Consider the following 13,513-nt stretch of genomic DNA (forward strand, 5'->3'; position numbering starts at 1 on the left):
TCAACATGGTACTAAAAGTCCTAGCATCAGCAATCAGACAACAAGAATACATTAAAGGCATTCAAATTGGCAAAGAAGAAGTCAAACTCTCCCTCTTCGCCAATGACATGATACTCTACATAGAAAACCCAAAAGACTCCACCCCAAGTTTGCTAGAACTCATACAGCAATTTGGCAGTGTGGCAGGATACAAAATCAATACCCAGAAGTCAGTGGCATTTCTAGACACTAACAATGAGAAATTAAGGAGTCCATCCTATTTACAATTGCACCCAAAAGCATAAGATACCCAGGAATAAATCTAACCAAAGAGGTAAAGGATCTATACCCTCAAAACTATAGAACACTTCTGAAAGAAATTGAGGAAGACACAAAGAGATGGAAAAATATTCCATGCTCATGGATTGGCAGAATTAATATTGTGAAAATGTCAATGTTACCCAGGGCAATATACACGTTTAATGCAATCCCTCTCAAAATATCATGGACTTTCTTCAGAGAGTTAGAACAAATTATTTTAAGATTTGTGTGGAATCAGAAAAGACCCCGAATAGCCAGGGGAATTTTAAAATAGAAAACCATATCTGGGGGCATCACAATGCCAGATTTCAGGTTGTACTACAAAGCTGTGGTCATCAAGACAGTGTGGTACTGGCACAAAAACAGACACATAGATCAATGGAACAGAATAGAGAACCCAGAAGTGGACCCTGAACTTTATGGGCAACTAATATTCGATAAAGGAGGAAAGACTATCCACTGGAAGAAAGTCTCTTCAATAAATGGTGCTGGGAAAATTGGACATCCACATGCAGAAGAATGAAACTAGACCACTCTCTTTCACCAGACACAAAGATAAACTCAAAATGGATGAAAGATCTAAATGTCAGACAAGAGTCCATCAAAATCCTAGAGGAGAACACAGGCAACACCCTTTTTGAACTCGGCCACAGTAACTTCTTGCAAGATACATCCACGAAGGCAAAAGAAACAAAAGCATAAATGAACTATTGGGACTTCATCAAGATAAGAAGCTTTTGCACAGCAAAGGATACGTTCAACAAAACTAAAAGACAACCTACAGAATGGGAGAAGATATTTGCAAATGACGTATCAGATAAAGGGCTAGTTTCCAAGATCTATAAAGAACTTATTAAACTCAACACCAAAGAAACAAACAATCCAATCATGAAATGGGCAAAAGACATGAACAGAAATCTCACAGAGGAAGACATAGACATGGCCAACACGCACATGAGAAAATGCTCTGCATCACTTGCCCTCAGGGAAATATAAATCAAAACCACAATGAGATACCACCTCACACCAGTGAGAATGGGGAAAACTAACAAGGCAGGAAACCACAAATGTTGGAGAGGATGTGGAGAAAAGGGAACCCTCTTACACTGTTGGTGGGAATGTGAACTGGTGCAGCCACTCTGGAAAACTGTGTGGAGGTTCCTCAAAGAGTTAAAAATAGACCTGCCCTATGACCCAACAGTTGCACTGCTGGGGATTTACCCCAAAGATACAAATGCAATGAAACTTTGGGACACCTGCACCCCGATGTTTCTAGCAGCAATGTCCACAATAGCCAAACTGTGGAAGGAGCCTCGGTGTCCATTGAAAGATGAATGGATAAAGAAGATGTGGTTTATGTATACAATGGAATATTCCTCAGCCATTAGAAACGACAAATACCCACCATTTGCTTCAATGTGGATGGAACTGGAGGGTATTATGCTGAGTGAAGCAAATCAATCGGAGAAGGATAAACATTATATGGTCTCATTTATTTGGGGAATATAAATAATAGTGAAAGGGAATAGAAGGGAAGGGAGAAGAAATGTGTGGGAAATATCAGGAAGGGAGACAGAACATGAAGACTCCTAACTCTGGAAAACAAACTAGGGGTGGTGGAAAGGGAGGAGGGGGGGGTGGGGGTGAATGGGTGACGGGCACTGAGGGGGGCACTTGACGGGATGAGCACTGGGTGTTATTCTGTATGTTGGCAAATTGAACACCAATTAAAAATAAATTTATTATTAAAAAAAAAGACTCCAGAGCTGGGAATGGAGATATGCAATGGCAGCCATCAGCACACACATGGTATTTAAAGTCATGGGGCTAGATGAGATTGCTTTATTCAGACCTTCATTTCCTTCAGCGCCTGGATGCTAACTATCTACCTAAGAAAAATAACCCTAACATACCACTTCACGCTAAATTATGTTTTATGATGGCTACCTTCCTGGTAAGGACCAGCCTTGTAAGAACTCTGCATTTTAAATTTGTGTGCCCATGGAGTGGACACACGGGACCAGTCTATCTTGGTGGAATGCCAAGTCCCATGGCAGTTGAGTGAGGGAGATCATTCTGACTCTGCTCTATGTCCATTCAGAGTCAGACTCACTGCCATAATGACTAACTCAAACTACTGGAATTTCTTATTTATTTCCCTTTCATTTATCATCAGGTTTCTGTTTTCCAAGCCAAGTCATCCCTTCACCTTCATACTTTCTCCTTTTCATTTTCCTTTGTGAACACTATTTTATCCCCAGAACAGGTTTCTAAGAAACATCACAAACCATACTCAGGAATATGTATTTAAGACCCTACATAAATATAAAACATAAAATACAGAATGGTGCAATATCCCCAACATAACCCAAACAAGCCCTTAGAATGGCTATTAGTCAAGGAAGTTAGATATGTGGCAGAGAACAGGAAAACTGAAAACAAACAAACAAAAAAAGATGAATAACAAGAAAATAATGTGGGTGGGGAACAATAAATGTTAGAGGAGGAGAAATGTGACTAGAAAGTTATTTATAGAAAAGTAACAGCCACTTTTTTTTCTTATTTCCATCAAGCAGTTCCAGTGAGAATGTTCTCTAAATTCAGTTTTTCCTCTCACTCCTATCAGTTGTTATGTTTAGCTCCTGTCTGCTTCCCCTCTATGTCTGAGTATGTAGTTACTTCCTCTCTCTTCATATGCACACAAGAGAAATAAACAGTCCCTTGGTAACAAAAATCAATTAACTAGCTACAAAATTTACTAAAGCTACATTAATGAAGTTAGGGAAAAATCCTATCTATATCCTCCAGACTTATGAATAAATATTATTCACTTAGTGGTGTCTTTTTTCCACTTATGTTGTTAACACCTCTCAGAAACCAATAGCAGAGCAATAGTAGAAAGCCTGAATAATCCCATGGAAACAATGAAACAGGACATTTAAGATTCAACTGTCCTCAAAATTCCAGAATGTGTAGTCGCCATGCCTGATTGGTAAAGAAAGCCATGGTCCAAGATTCCTGGGTGGCTCAGAGGTTTAGCGCCTGCCTTTGGCCCAGGGCATGATCCTGGAGTCCTGGGGATCGAGTCCCACATCAGGCTCCCCGCATGGAGTCTGCTTCTCCCTCTGCCTGTCTCTCTCTCATTCTCTCTCTCTCTCTCTCATGATTAAATAAATGAAGAAGAAGAAGAAGGAGGAGGAGGAGGAGGAGGAGGAGGAGGAGGAAGAAGAAGAAAGCCACGGTCCTTGGTACCATCTCCCCTGGGCCAGAGGCCAAAGGTTGCCCGCAACTAGCCCCTTCTCAGCCCCTGCAATAAAAATAGCTCAGAAAGGCAGCCAGAGCCTTTCTGCTATGCCAAAGAGCCATAGGGAATGTTTAGAGACATCCCAGTTTTATTGTGAAACCTCAAAATAAACCACCATTGGGGCTAATAATCCCGGGAAACATTGCAGTACAATAACATGAAGCTAACCTTGATGTTCACCTTTTTTCCAACAAAAGTTTTAATTAAGACCATTATGGGATTTCCCTCCACCCACAGGGAAGCACAATTCCAATTTTACAACTCAGTCAATGGAACAGTAGGATTCAATTTGAAATTTTGGAACACAATCTTCAGCAATACATCTATTTTGTAAAATTGAGGTATACCTCAATATACACAGATTGCCTAAAGCTCCAACGAGAACATCAGAATTAATTTGGAAAAAATAATTGATGTTTGTGTGAAAAATAACATCATTTAACACATTTGGCTTGCCTAAGGAAAGAGCGCCTAACAAGTACTCTTTCTGTGATCTGTAAACACCACAACGATTTTAAATAAAAAGAATGGAAGAAATTAAGAAGAATTAAATGCAAATTGGTTATCAAGAAAAGAAAAAACTCTCTCCATATCAAGAACATCTCTCCTCTGGGATTAATTAGGACATTAAATGGACTTACTCAAGAGCTAGTAATGACTCTAACAGTGGAGATAAGCAATAGTTTTAAAAATAGACATAAGGACAGGAACAGGCAAGGTGGCCATCTTGGGTCAATTTTGAGTTTCCTTTTCACCTTGGGTTTAAGTAAGCTAAATATTCACATTGCATGGAAATAAAAGGGGAAAGGACAATAGAACCAGCAGAATATAGCATGCAATTTAAAGGCCTGCCTCCCCTTAGAAGAGCCTCCTGTGAACAGAGTCTCACTTCTTCCCGCCCCATATAGCAGCCTTTTCCCTGTGGGTAGATATACTTCTCATCTATTCTGCTTTGACTTCTCTCCAGTGACAGCAGAAGGGACATTACTGCCGTTCTCCAACTGTAAGAATTTGAGGGTTGGGGAATGCCAAAAAAACCAACACTGTTGGCATGGATGCTATTTTTCTTAGGAAAGACAGCAGGGCAAGGAAAAGGATCAAATATTGTTTCAAATGCTTTTAGATTAGCAAATATTAACAAGTTAAAAAACATGAGGAAACGCATTCATAAATCCAGGAGAGGCACTCTGTGGGCACAATCCTAGAAATACTTGAGAAAAGACACTGCATGGAACTAGACATCCTGTGCAGAAAGGGCTAGACTGCCAGCAGCACTTAAGTTATCAATGTGAATTTTTATTTTATTATTATTAAATCATTTTTATTTTACTTTTTTAAAATATGTTTTATTGTGAATTATATAATTATATATTACATAATGTGAATTTCTTTTGTACTCGCAGATAAGTAAGGCTTTGGGATATTGGGTTCCACCCTAAATTACATGTTGGAGAACTGAAAACTTTACTTTGATTTGTATAATGAGAATTTTTGTTCAATTTATTCAGTATTAGAGCATGGTGCTACTAAACGAAGAGAGGATTTCTTACTTGTTCCTCATTTGTGTTTCCAATCAAAAAGTGCTGACAAAATACTAACACAAGAATCACTCCTACATACCATCAGCTGTAGCCATTCCTGTTAAAGTCTCCAATGATTCCACTCAGAAGAAGACATTTGTTTGCCAGCCTCTGTTGTCTCAAAATCTGTGGCATGCCCTGTGCTGGTGACTGGTCTCCGCTGCCTGTGAACTGCATGGCTCCTCACTAGCTCAATAGCAACAGCAAACACATGGTGTTCACTATGTCTAGACACTGTTCTAATTGCTCTACGCATAATAACTTATTTATGGCTTGATTAAGAAGTTGCTATTTTTAATTCTTGTTTTAAAGAGAAGAAAATCTGGCAGCCTGGGTGGCTCAGCGGTTTAGCACTGCCTTCAGCCTAGGGCCTGATCCTGGAGACCCAGGATCGAGTCCCACATCGGGCTCCCTGCATGGAGCCTGCTTCTCCCTCTGCCTGTGTTTCTGCCTCTCTCTCTCTCTCTCTCATTCTCTCTGTCTGTCTGTCTGTCTCTCTCTCTCTCTCATGAACAAATAAAAATATTTTTAAAAAAATAAAAATAAATAAAAATTAAAAATAAAGAGAAGGAAATCAAGGCCCTGAAAGTTAGAAATCAGAGTGTATGACCAGGCAGTCTGCACCCAGGGTTTTAGACACTATTCTTCACTTCCTTAGGGACTGGCACCTAAAGGCTTAAGCAGCTGGCCCCATACCATCCCCTGCTCTGCATCTTGTTGGAGAGGAAAAAGGAGCACTGGTAGAGAGGAGAAGAAGCCATTAAATACGCCAGCAATATGACAGACAAATTCCAAGAGCAAGGAATGATGCAAAAGGAAAAGCAAAGATCCAAAATGGGTCAAGCAAGCAGAGTAAACCTGTCCAAGACTACTTCTAATCTCCACTTCTACAAAAGGCAACACTTTCTTAGTGTCCTTGGATTTTTTTAAAGATTTATTTATCTATTTATTTGAGAGAGAGAGAGCATGAGAAAGGGAGAGGGGCAGAGGGAGAGAGAGAAGCAGACCCCCCAATGAGGGGGGATCCCGTCGCAGGGCTCCATCCTAGGACCCTAGGATCATGACCTGATCCAGTCAGATGCTTAACCAACTGAGCTACCCAGGCACCCCGGATTCTTTTTTTTTTTTTTTTTATCACAGTATAGTTGACACACAATGTTACATTACTTTCAGGTGTTATGCTAGGCTCACCACAGTGTGGCTATCATCTGTCACCATACAACATTATTACAGTAACACTGACTATATTCCTTATGCTATACCTTTTATTTGGTCCTTGGTATCTTGACCCACACCAGAGCTTGTATTTAGTAGTGGTGAATTAGGGGATGGTGTGTATTTCTTAAAAAGCAGTTGCTACAACAATATATCCCAAGGCCACCCCACAGCTGGCCATGAGCTGTGCCCCTCTACCCTTGTATTTTTAAAAAATTTTATTTATTTACTTGTTTATCTATCTATCTAACTACTTGAGAGACAGAACACATACAAGCAGGAGGAGAGAGAGGGATAAGCTGACTCCAAGCTAAGCAGACTCAGAACCCGATGTGCAGAGCCCCACACGAGGCTCAGTCTCAGGACCCTGAGATCATGATCTTGAGCAAATCAAGAGTTGGAGGTTCAACTGACTGAATCACACCAATGCCCCATTGCCATTCTACCCTTCATGATCTATGAAGCAGGGCGATCCTGGCAGACTGAGCTATCACTCCAAAATCGTGAACAACACCTCATGTCTCTCTTTTCCTTCCTCCCACTCCAAGCGGTTTGCCTGCACTGCTGTGTTTGAGAGCTTTGGGTTTATAAATAAAGAAGAGTCTCAGTGGAGACTTCAGTGGAGAGGGGTTGGAAGAAAGACAAGAGCTCAAAGAGGATAGAATGGCATCTCATTCTTACCTAATCTCTTGAGCTGACCTTGAGCCTCCTTTGAAGAAGAAGGTTAGAGATTTTGTGAAACTCTGGAACAAGTAGAGTTGTACTGGGGTCAGTGACCAAATGCGGTTGAGAGTTGGACAGCAAGCTACTCTGAATGCCAGTGCTCACTATTCCAAGAAGCAATGGCTTTGGAAGCACTCAAAGGTACTGCTCAGGATGGGCACTGACATCTCATGATTAGCAGTGGCAAAATATCTTTATAGGTAGGTAGTAGGCATGAACAGTGAGCACCAGAGAGGTGTGAATAGGTGTCATGTGGCAACTGATAAGCGGACTTGTAGGCCTACTACATGAGGCAACTTTGGGGAACATCCAATCAAGTTAATGGGGCCTTCTGCCATCCTAATTTTAGTTAGAAAAAAGAAAGGTCAGCTTTATTTTATAATCAGACACTAATGTGTAACATGGCACATTATTTAGGTGAGGGTCCACTTTAGATCCATATTACCTCATATTTGGTTTTTGGTTTTTATTTATTTTTAAGTAGGCTCCACGGCCAGCATGCAGCCCAATTTGGGGCTTGAACTTACCACCCTGAGATCAAGACCTGAGCTGAGATCAAGAGTTGGATGCTTAACCAACTGAGCTACCCAGGCTCCATAATATTACTTCATGTTTGGATGGCTGGAGTAGCCTTCCAATTGGCCTTCCTGCCTCCATACTTTCCTGTAGGCAGCATGATATCACCCCAAATAGCATTTTATCATGCTATTTTCTTACTTAAAACTTACTCTATTCCACAAAATGAAGTACATCTATGGGCAAAATAAAATGTCATTCTAACTACTGAGGAGGGCTGGTAGGATGATCAGCCATCCCAGTTTGCCTCGGACTGCCCTAGTTTTAGCTTTGAAAATCCCATGTGCTGGAAAACCCTTCAGCCCCAGGAATACTGGAAAGGTTAGTCACCCTCACTGACCATTTTCAGTTTGGGATTGACATAAAGGTGTGTGTTGGGGGGGGGTATGTTTTATTTTTTTATTATGTGCTCCAACGCAGAGAAGAACCATTAACAGTGACTATTTTTACACCAAGGAGCAATGAAATGTAGTTGCTTACTTCATATAGGCAGCTTGGTTGCTATGGAAACAGTGAGTGGCAAACTTGATTGTTGAAACATATAAAATCAACAAATCTTTCAGTGTTTGCTTCAGACTTTTAAGTTTTAATATTTGCTACCATAGAGCTGAGCCCCTTGCATTGTAAAATTGCATTATAATACTTTAACATAATTATTTACTTTCCATAATATTATTATCAACAATTAGTTACCTTATTTATAACTATAGCTATTTAAAATATATATTTCCTTTGAGAGGAATTTTAGGGCATCAATTTAATTCCAGGCACATGAATTTTAAACTCTCTGTGGACAGCAAGTTTGAACAATACTAAATTCCTATGCATAGTCACTACCTCACATATCCACAGTTACAGTGAGTTCTCTGTACATCTTCATGGGATGAAGTTAGGACTTTAGTATTATTCATTTATGTAGACCCTACCTTGTCCCATAATAGATTTAAGGAGGCTTTACAAATACTAGATAAGGGATCCCTGGGTGGCACAGTGGTTTGGCGCCTGCCTTTGGCCCAAGGCGCGATCCTGGATCGAATCCCACGTCGGGCTCCTGGTGCATGGAGCCTGCTTCTCCCTCTGCCTATGTCTCTGCCTCTCTCTCTCTCTCTCTGTGACTATCATAAATAAACAAAAAAATTTAAAAAAAATACTAGATAAAGCAAGCAAGAAAGAAATGGAGATAAAAACAAAATGTGGGTAGGAAAGAAAACTGGTGCCATGAATGGTAAGGTTAGAAAAAAAAAAGAAAGAAAGAACACCAAGCAATTCAATTTCCTCACAGAATTCTAAATATGAGTTACATATCTGTTCCTGACCTGTATAACAGGTAATTCAAAGAGAAAGGTCATGTTCTATTGTAAAATTCAATATCAATGTCCTATTGGTAAAAACAAACCAGTAACATAGAAACAGCATAAACTTAACTAATAGGGAGATGATAGATATTTATCACATGGTCTTCACAGAAAGGATACTACTTATGGACAAATGTCTAAATCAATGGCCAACTGTGTCACCTAAGATCACTTGTGTAGGTGAAAATTTACCTGATTATTTAAAAGAAAAATATCTTGTTCATCTTTTAAAAATAGAAAAAAACAGTGATTTTTTTCTGGAAATTGCAAAATAGTGATCTTAACTTTGATTCTTTGTTACTTCCTTGAAATATTTCTTTTATAATTGATTCATAAAATGGAAAATGCACAAGGCAATAGGTAATAACCAGCATGACTTTGAAAGAAATCATGAAAAGAATATTATTTAATTTTTTCCTGTTAAAACAATGGGCAAGAAGTTGTTGTCTTTGTGGCCCTGTTAAACACAGCATGCAATAATATACCAATAAAAGGAGTCATTTGCCTAGGTCCTTATAATTTACAAAGGGATTTTACATACAATAGTTCACTTGATCCTTCCTTGACACAAATTGTACAAGACAGGAAACTAAAGTGAACCAACTTTTCCAACTTGCAAATGGTGATTTCAGATTCAGACTTATTTCTGATTCCAAAGTCCATAATCATCCTGTTGCCTCTGACTACTGAATAAATTAGCCACGAGGTACAAAATAAAGAGATTCTTTAGCAAGAACATCATATGCAAGCTATAGAAAGTGATCTTGGCTGTGATACTGGACTTCAGGTACACAAGATGTTACCACTGAGGAAGACTGGATGAAGGGTACGCAGGGCCTCTTTGTACTATTTCTTGCAAGTGCATATGTATCTGCAATAGCTCAAAATAAAAAGGTTTTAAGACAGTAATTTTTCCAACCATATTTAACAATAGTTTTTCTTTTGTGTGCTTTAAGTAAAAAGATAAACCTTCTGGCTTCCAGTTTGATCTTCACACTTTAAGAGAAAAAACAGGATATGGTAAGAGCAACAAGATTGGAAAATAGGACTTTGTGAAAACAGAAATAAGAGAAAACAGGGGGAGTGGAGTAGGTATGAATAAATTTTCTCCACCTAAAAAATAAATCCAAAGGAAATGTACTTGAATTAAGAAATAAAGAAAATTTTTCTAACAATCTCTCTCACAATGGGACTAAAAACTTCGACAGTATAGGAGAACTACCCATCTGTCTTGGAAAGAAGACTTTTACCTGGTTGGCGGTTATATGTTCAATAAATGGCCTCTTTAGGTTCCTTAGCAGTTCCACAAGGCAACCAGAGTCATACAGGGAAACAAAATAGTGTTTGAATGCTGGTTCTATCATATTCTGGTGATAGAACTTGACCAAACCATGTAACCTCTTTGGGCCTCTGTTTTCTTATTTTTAAATAATGACAAAGGGATGCTGTACTTTGTAAACTGAAAATGCTAGAGAAGTATTAGTTGTTATAACTGTCTGCTAGCTCACATGGTTCAAAAGAGATATATTTGATTTCTATGAAAGCATTAGAGATAACCTTTAGAATTGGAAGAGTGGGATAACTATCTATGTATTGGGATATGGAAAGCACTGAAAACCAAGTCTTCCATAAAGGAAATAAATCTATCGGGATCCCTGGGTGGCGCAGCGGTTTGGTGCCTGCCTTTGGCCCAGGGCGCGATCCTGGAGACCCGGGATCGAATCCCACGTCGGGCTCCTGGTGCATGGAGCCTGCTTCTCCCTCTGCCTGTGTCTCTGCTTCTCTCTCTCTCTCACTGTGTGCCTATCATAAATAAATAAAAGTTTAAAAAAAAAATTATGAGTGTATATTGTTTAAAAAAAAAAAAAAAAAAAGGAAATAAATCTATCCTTACCCTTAGTCTATCAAAATACTCATATTCCACCATTGAAGATTCACTTTCCTCTAAAATATTGCCAGCACCCTAGGGCAAGTCTTAGGTCTTATTTATTATTGTATGTGGCATAATGCCAAACAGAGTAAATGATCAAAAGAAAACTGAATGTCCATTGAAAAGGGTCTATATCTCTAGAAATGAAAGTTTAAATTCCAACTAGATTGCCAAAGAAGATATGCTGAGGTTTTGTAAATTACTGACTCTAAAGGGCTACCTACAGTAGTGGACATGCAGTGTGACACCCAGGTCCCCACTCCAAGACTGAAGCACTTACCATGAAGTCCCTTTTCTGGCCTTGCTCTCACTAAAGAAAGCCACCTAGCCTAAAATTATATCTACTCCTCAGGGGCATAATGGCCTAGTTTTTGTGTCTTGATTTGGGCCAATTCTGGAGGACCATCCTTGCTCTAGGGCTGTCTGTGGGATCAACTGAGGATCTTGTTGTAGCTTATATTATTAACCATTCTGCAGAGAAACAAACTCAATAGGCATGAGAGAGAGAGAGAGAGAGAGAGAGAGATGGCAATATATTATGAAGAATTGGCTCACATGATTTTAGAGGCCAAGAAGTCCCTGGATCTGCCATCTGCAAGCTGGAGACCCAGGTAAACTGTGGCATAATTCAGTCTCAGACCAAAGGCCTAGGAACCAGGGGAGCTGATGCTAATTTCAGTCTGATGGCAGGAGAAGTCCAGTATCACAACTCAAACAGGCAGAAAAGAAATGAATTCTCCCGTCCTCCATCTTTTATTCTATTCATGTCCCCAATGGATTGGATGATACACCCCACGTTGGGGATGGCAGTCTGCCTTACTGAGCCCATCAATTCAAGTGCTATCTCATCCAGAAACACCCTCACAGACACACTCAGAAATAATGTTTAGCCAAGTTTCTGAGCACCCCCTGCCCCAGTCAAATTGATACATAAAATAAATCATCAGACAACCACATTGGAGTTCAACTTTTCCTTTTACTCAACCTTGCCTCCTCACTACCCCATGACTGTTGATGCCCAGATCACTTTTTAATAAGCTTTGTCCATGTAAATGTCTCAGGGTCAGTTTCTGGGCGAAACTCACCTGTGTCACCTACTCTTCCTATAAATAAAGTTAACACATCAATGAGACACATGCATTTTGATAAGTGCTCTCAAGTATGAAACCATACTGGAAAACCAGACCTGCCTTCTGTGTCATTAACCTAATGACTATATGAGAAAGATAGTAACTTTTGATACACCTCTTTGAGAAAGCTTAGCTTTCATAAACCTTCAATTTTTTCATATCATGACTCATATATACATGTTAGAAGTCATTCAAATTCTGAATTTTATTACTGCTCTATATCAGGACAGTGTGAAAATGCAATTGCTGATCATTAAGAACAGGTTTCTGGTATCTTTTTCACACTATCTCTTTGGACCACTGGAATGTAACTGTGAAACTTCCACTATTTATTCCAAGCTGAATTATTTGGACTTTGTCACCTTATTCACTGAATAACTATTAAAATTGGTGAAAGAAGGTAATTTTTGTTGTATTCTGAGGAAAACAATTTATATAAAGTAATGGGGCTTACTGAATGTAATTTATTTACTGATCTTAAACTATATTACAGGCATAAACACAAATTATACTACTTTAATTACATTTTTTTACTTTAATTACATTTAAAATCATCAAAATGTTTCTTTAAGTCAAATGGCACAACTTTGGAAATATTTGATGTCATGATACTACTAGCCAGGTACTTCATTAAGTGTCTATTATCTAAAGGCAGCATACTTGGGATTCTCAAAATTGAGTTCATTCCATCAACAAATGTCATTTTAGCATTTGTGCATCAAAACTCTATGCCACTCTTAAGAATATAAAGAAAATCGAAATCATGTTTACTTTTACTTTCAATGCATTCTACCTGACAGGGGTTTGCTATTTCTGTCAGTCTACTTAGCCAAGTCTCCATCAGGAAGTAATTCTGAATCAGAAGGGAAAATGAACAAACCAAGCTAAGTGGATTCTCCACCTTTTGTCATTTTTAAAAATTCTTAATGAGAGTGAAATCACTGATTCTGGAGCTCTAATCCCTCTCTAAAATTTTAGAGGCTGTCAGATGCTCCTTCAATCTCCTTAGAAGAATCAGATAGGAAGAAATATTTTTAACTTCACAGTCCTGATGAAATATTTTAGGCAGAATCAAGTCTGGGTTCCAGCAGGGTAATTCAATGGTCTCCATGGTAAGAGAAATGTAGAGTTGTTTTTAATAGAACGGTACATTAAAAAATAAAAATTATTCCTATGCTTGATCTACTGGAAGACACAAGCACTTTGATTATACTTAGTTACTACCTTTTCCATCTCTTTGAACAAATAAAATGTCAAGGGAAGAAATATATTTTACATACACTGTCTTGAACAAAATGAAGACAAATTTCATTTCTATAAAATATAAATAAATTTTGACTGGACACTAGACATGGTTGCTGAAACTTAGCCCAATATTTAATACAGAAACATGATCAGAT

At 38.8% G+C, this 13,513-nt stretch overlaps 1 long non-coding RNA gene across 1 annotated transcript in view; it reads right to left on the reverse strand.

Annotated features, from left to right (window-relative positions):
• Positions 1-13,513, reverse strand: part of LOC125755547 (uncharacterized) — a 305,824-nt gene that overhangs the window by 194,593 nt on the left and 97,718 nt on the right. The gene's annotated exons all lie outside the window — the stretch shown is intronic.

Source organism: Canis lupus, chromosome 8 (assembly GCF_003254725.2).
Source record: "Canis lupus dingo isolate Sandy chromosome 8, ASM325472v2, whole genome shotgun sequence".
NCBI lineage: Eukaryota > Metazoa > Chordata > Mammalia > Carnivora > Canidae > Canis > Canis lupus.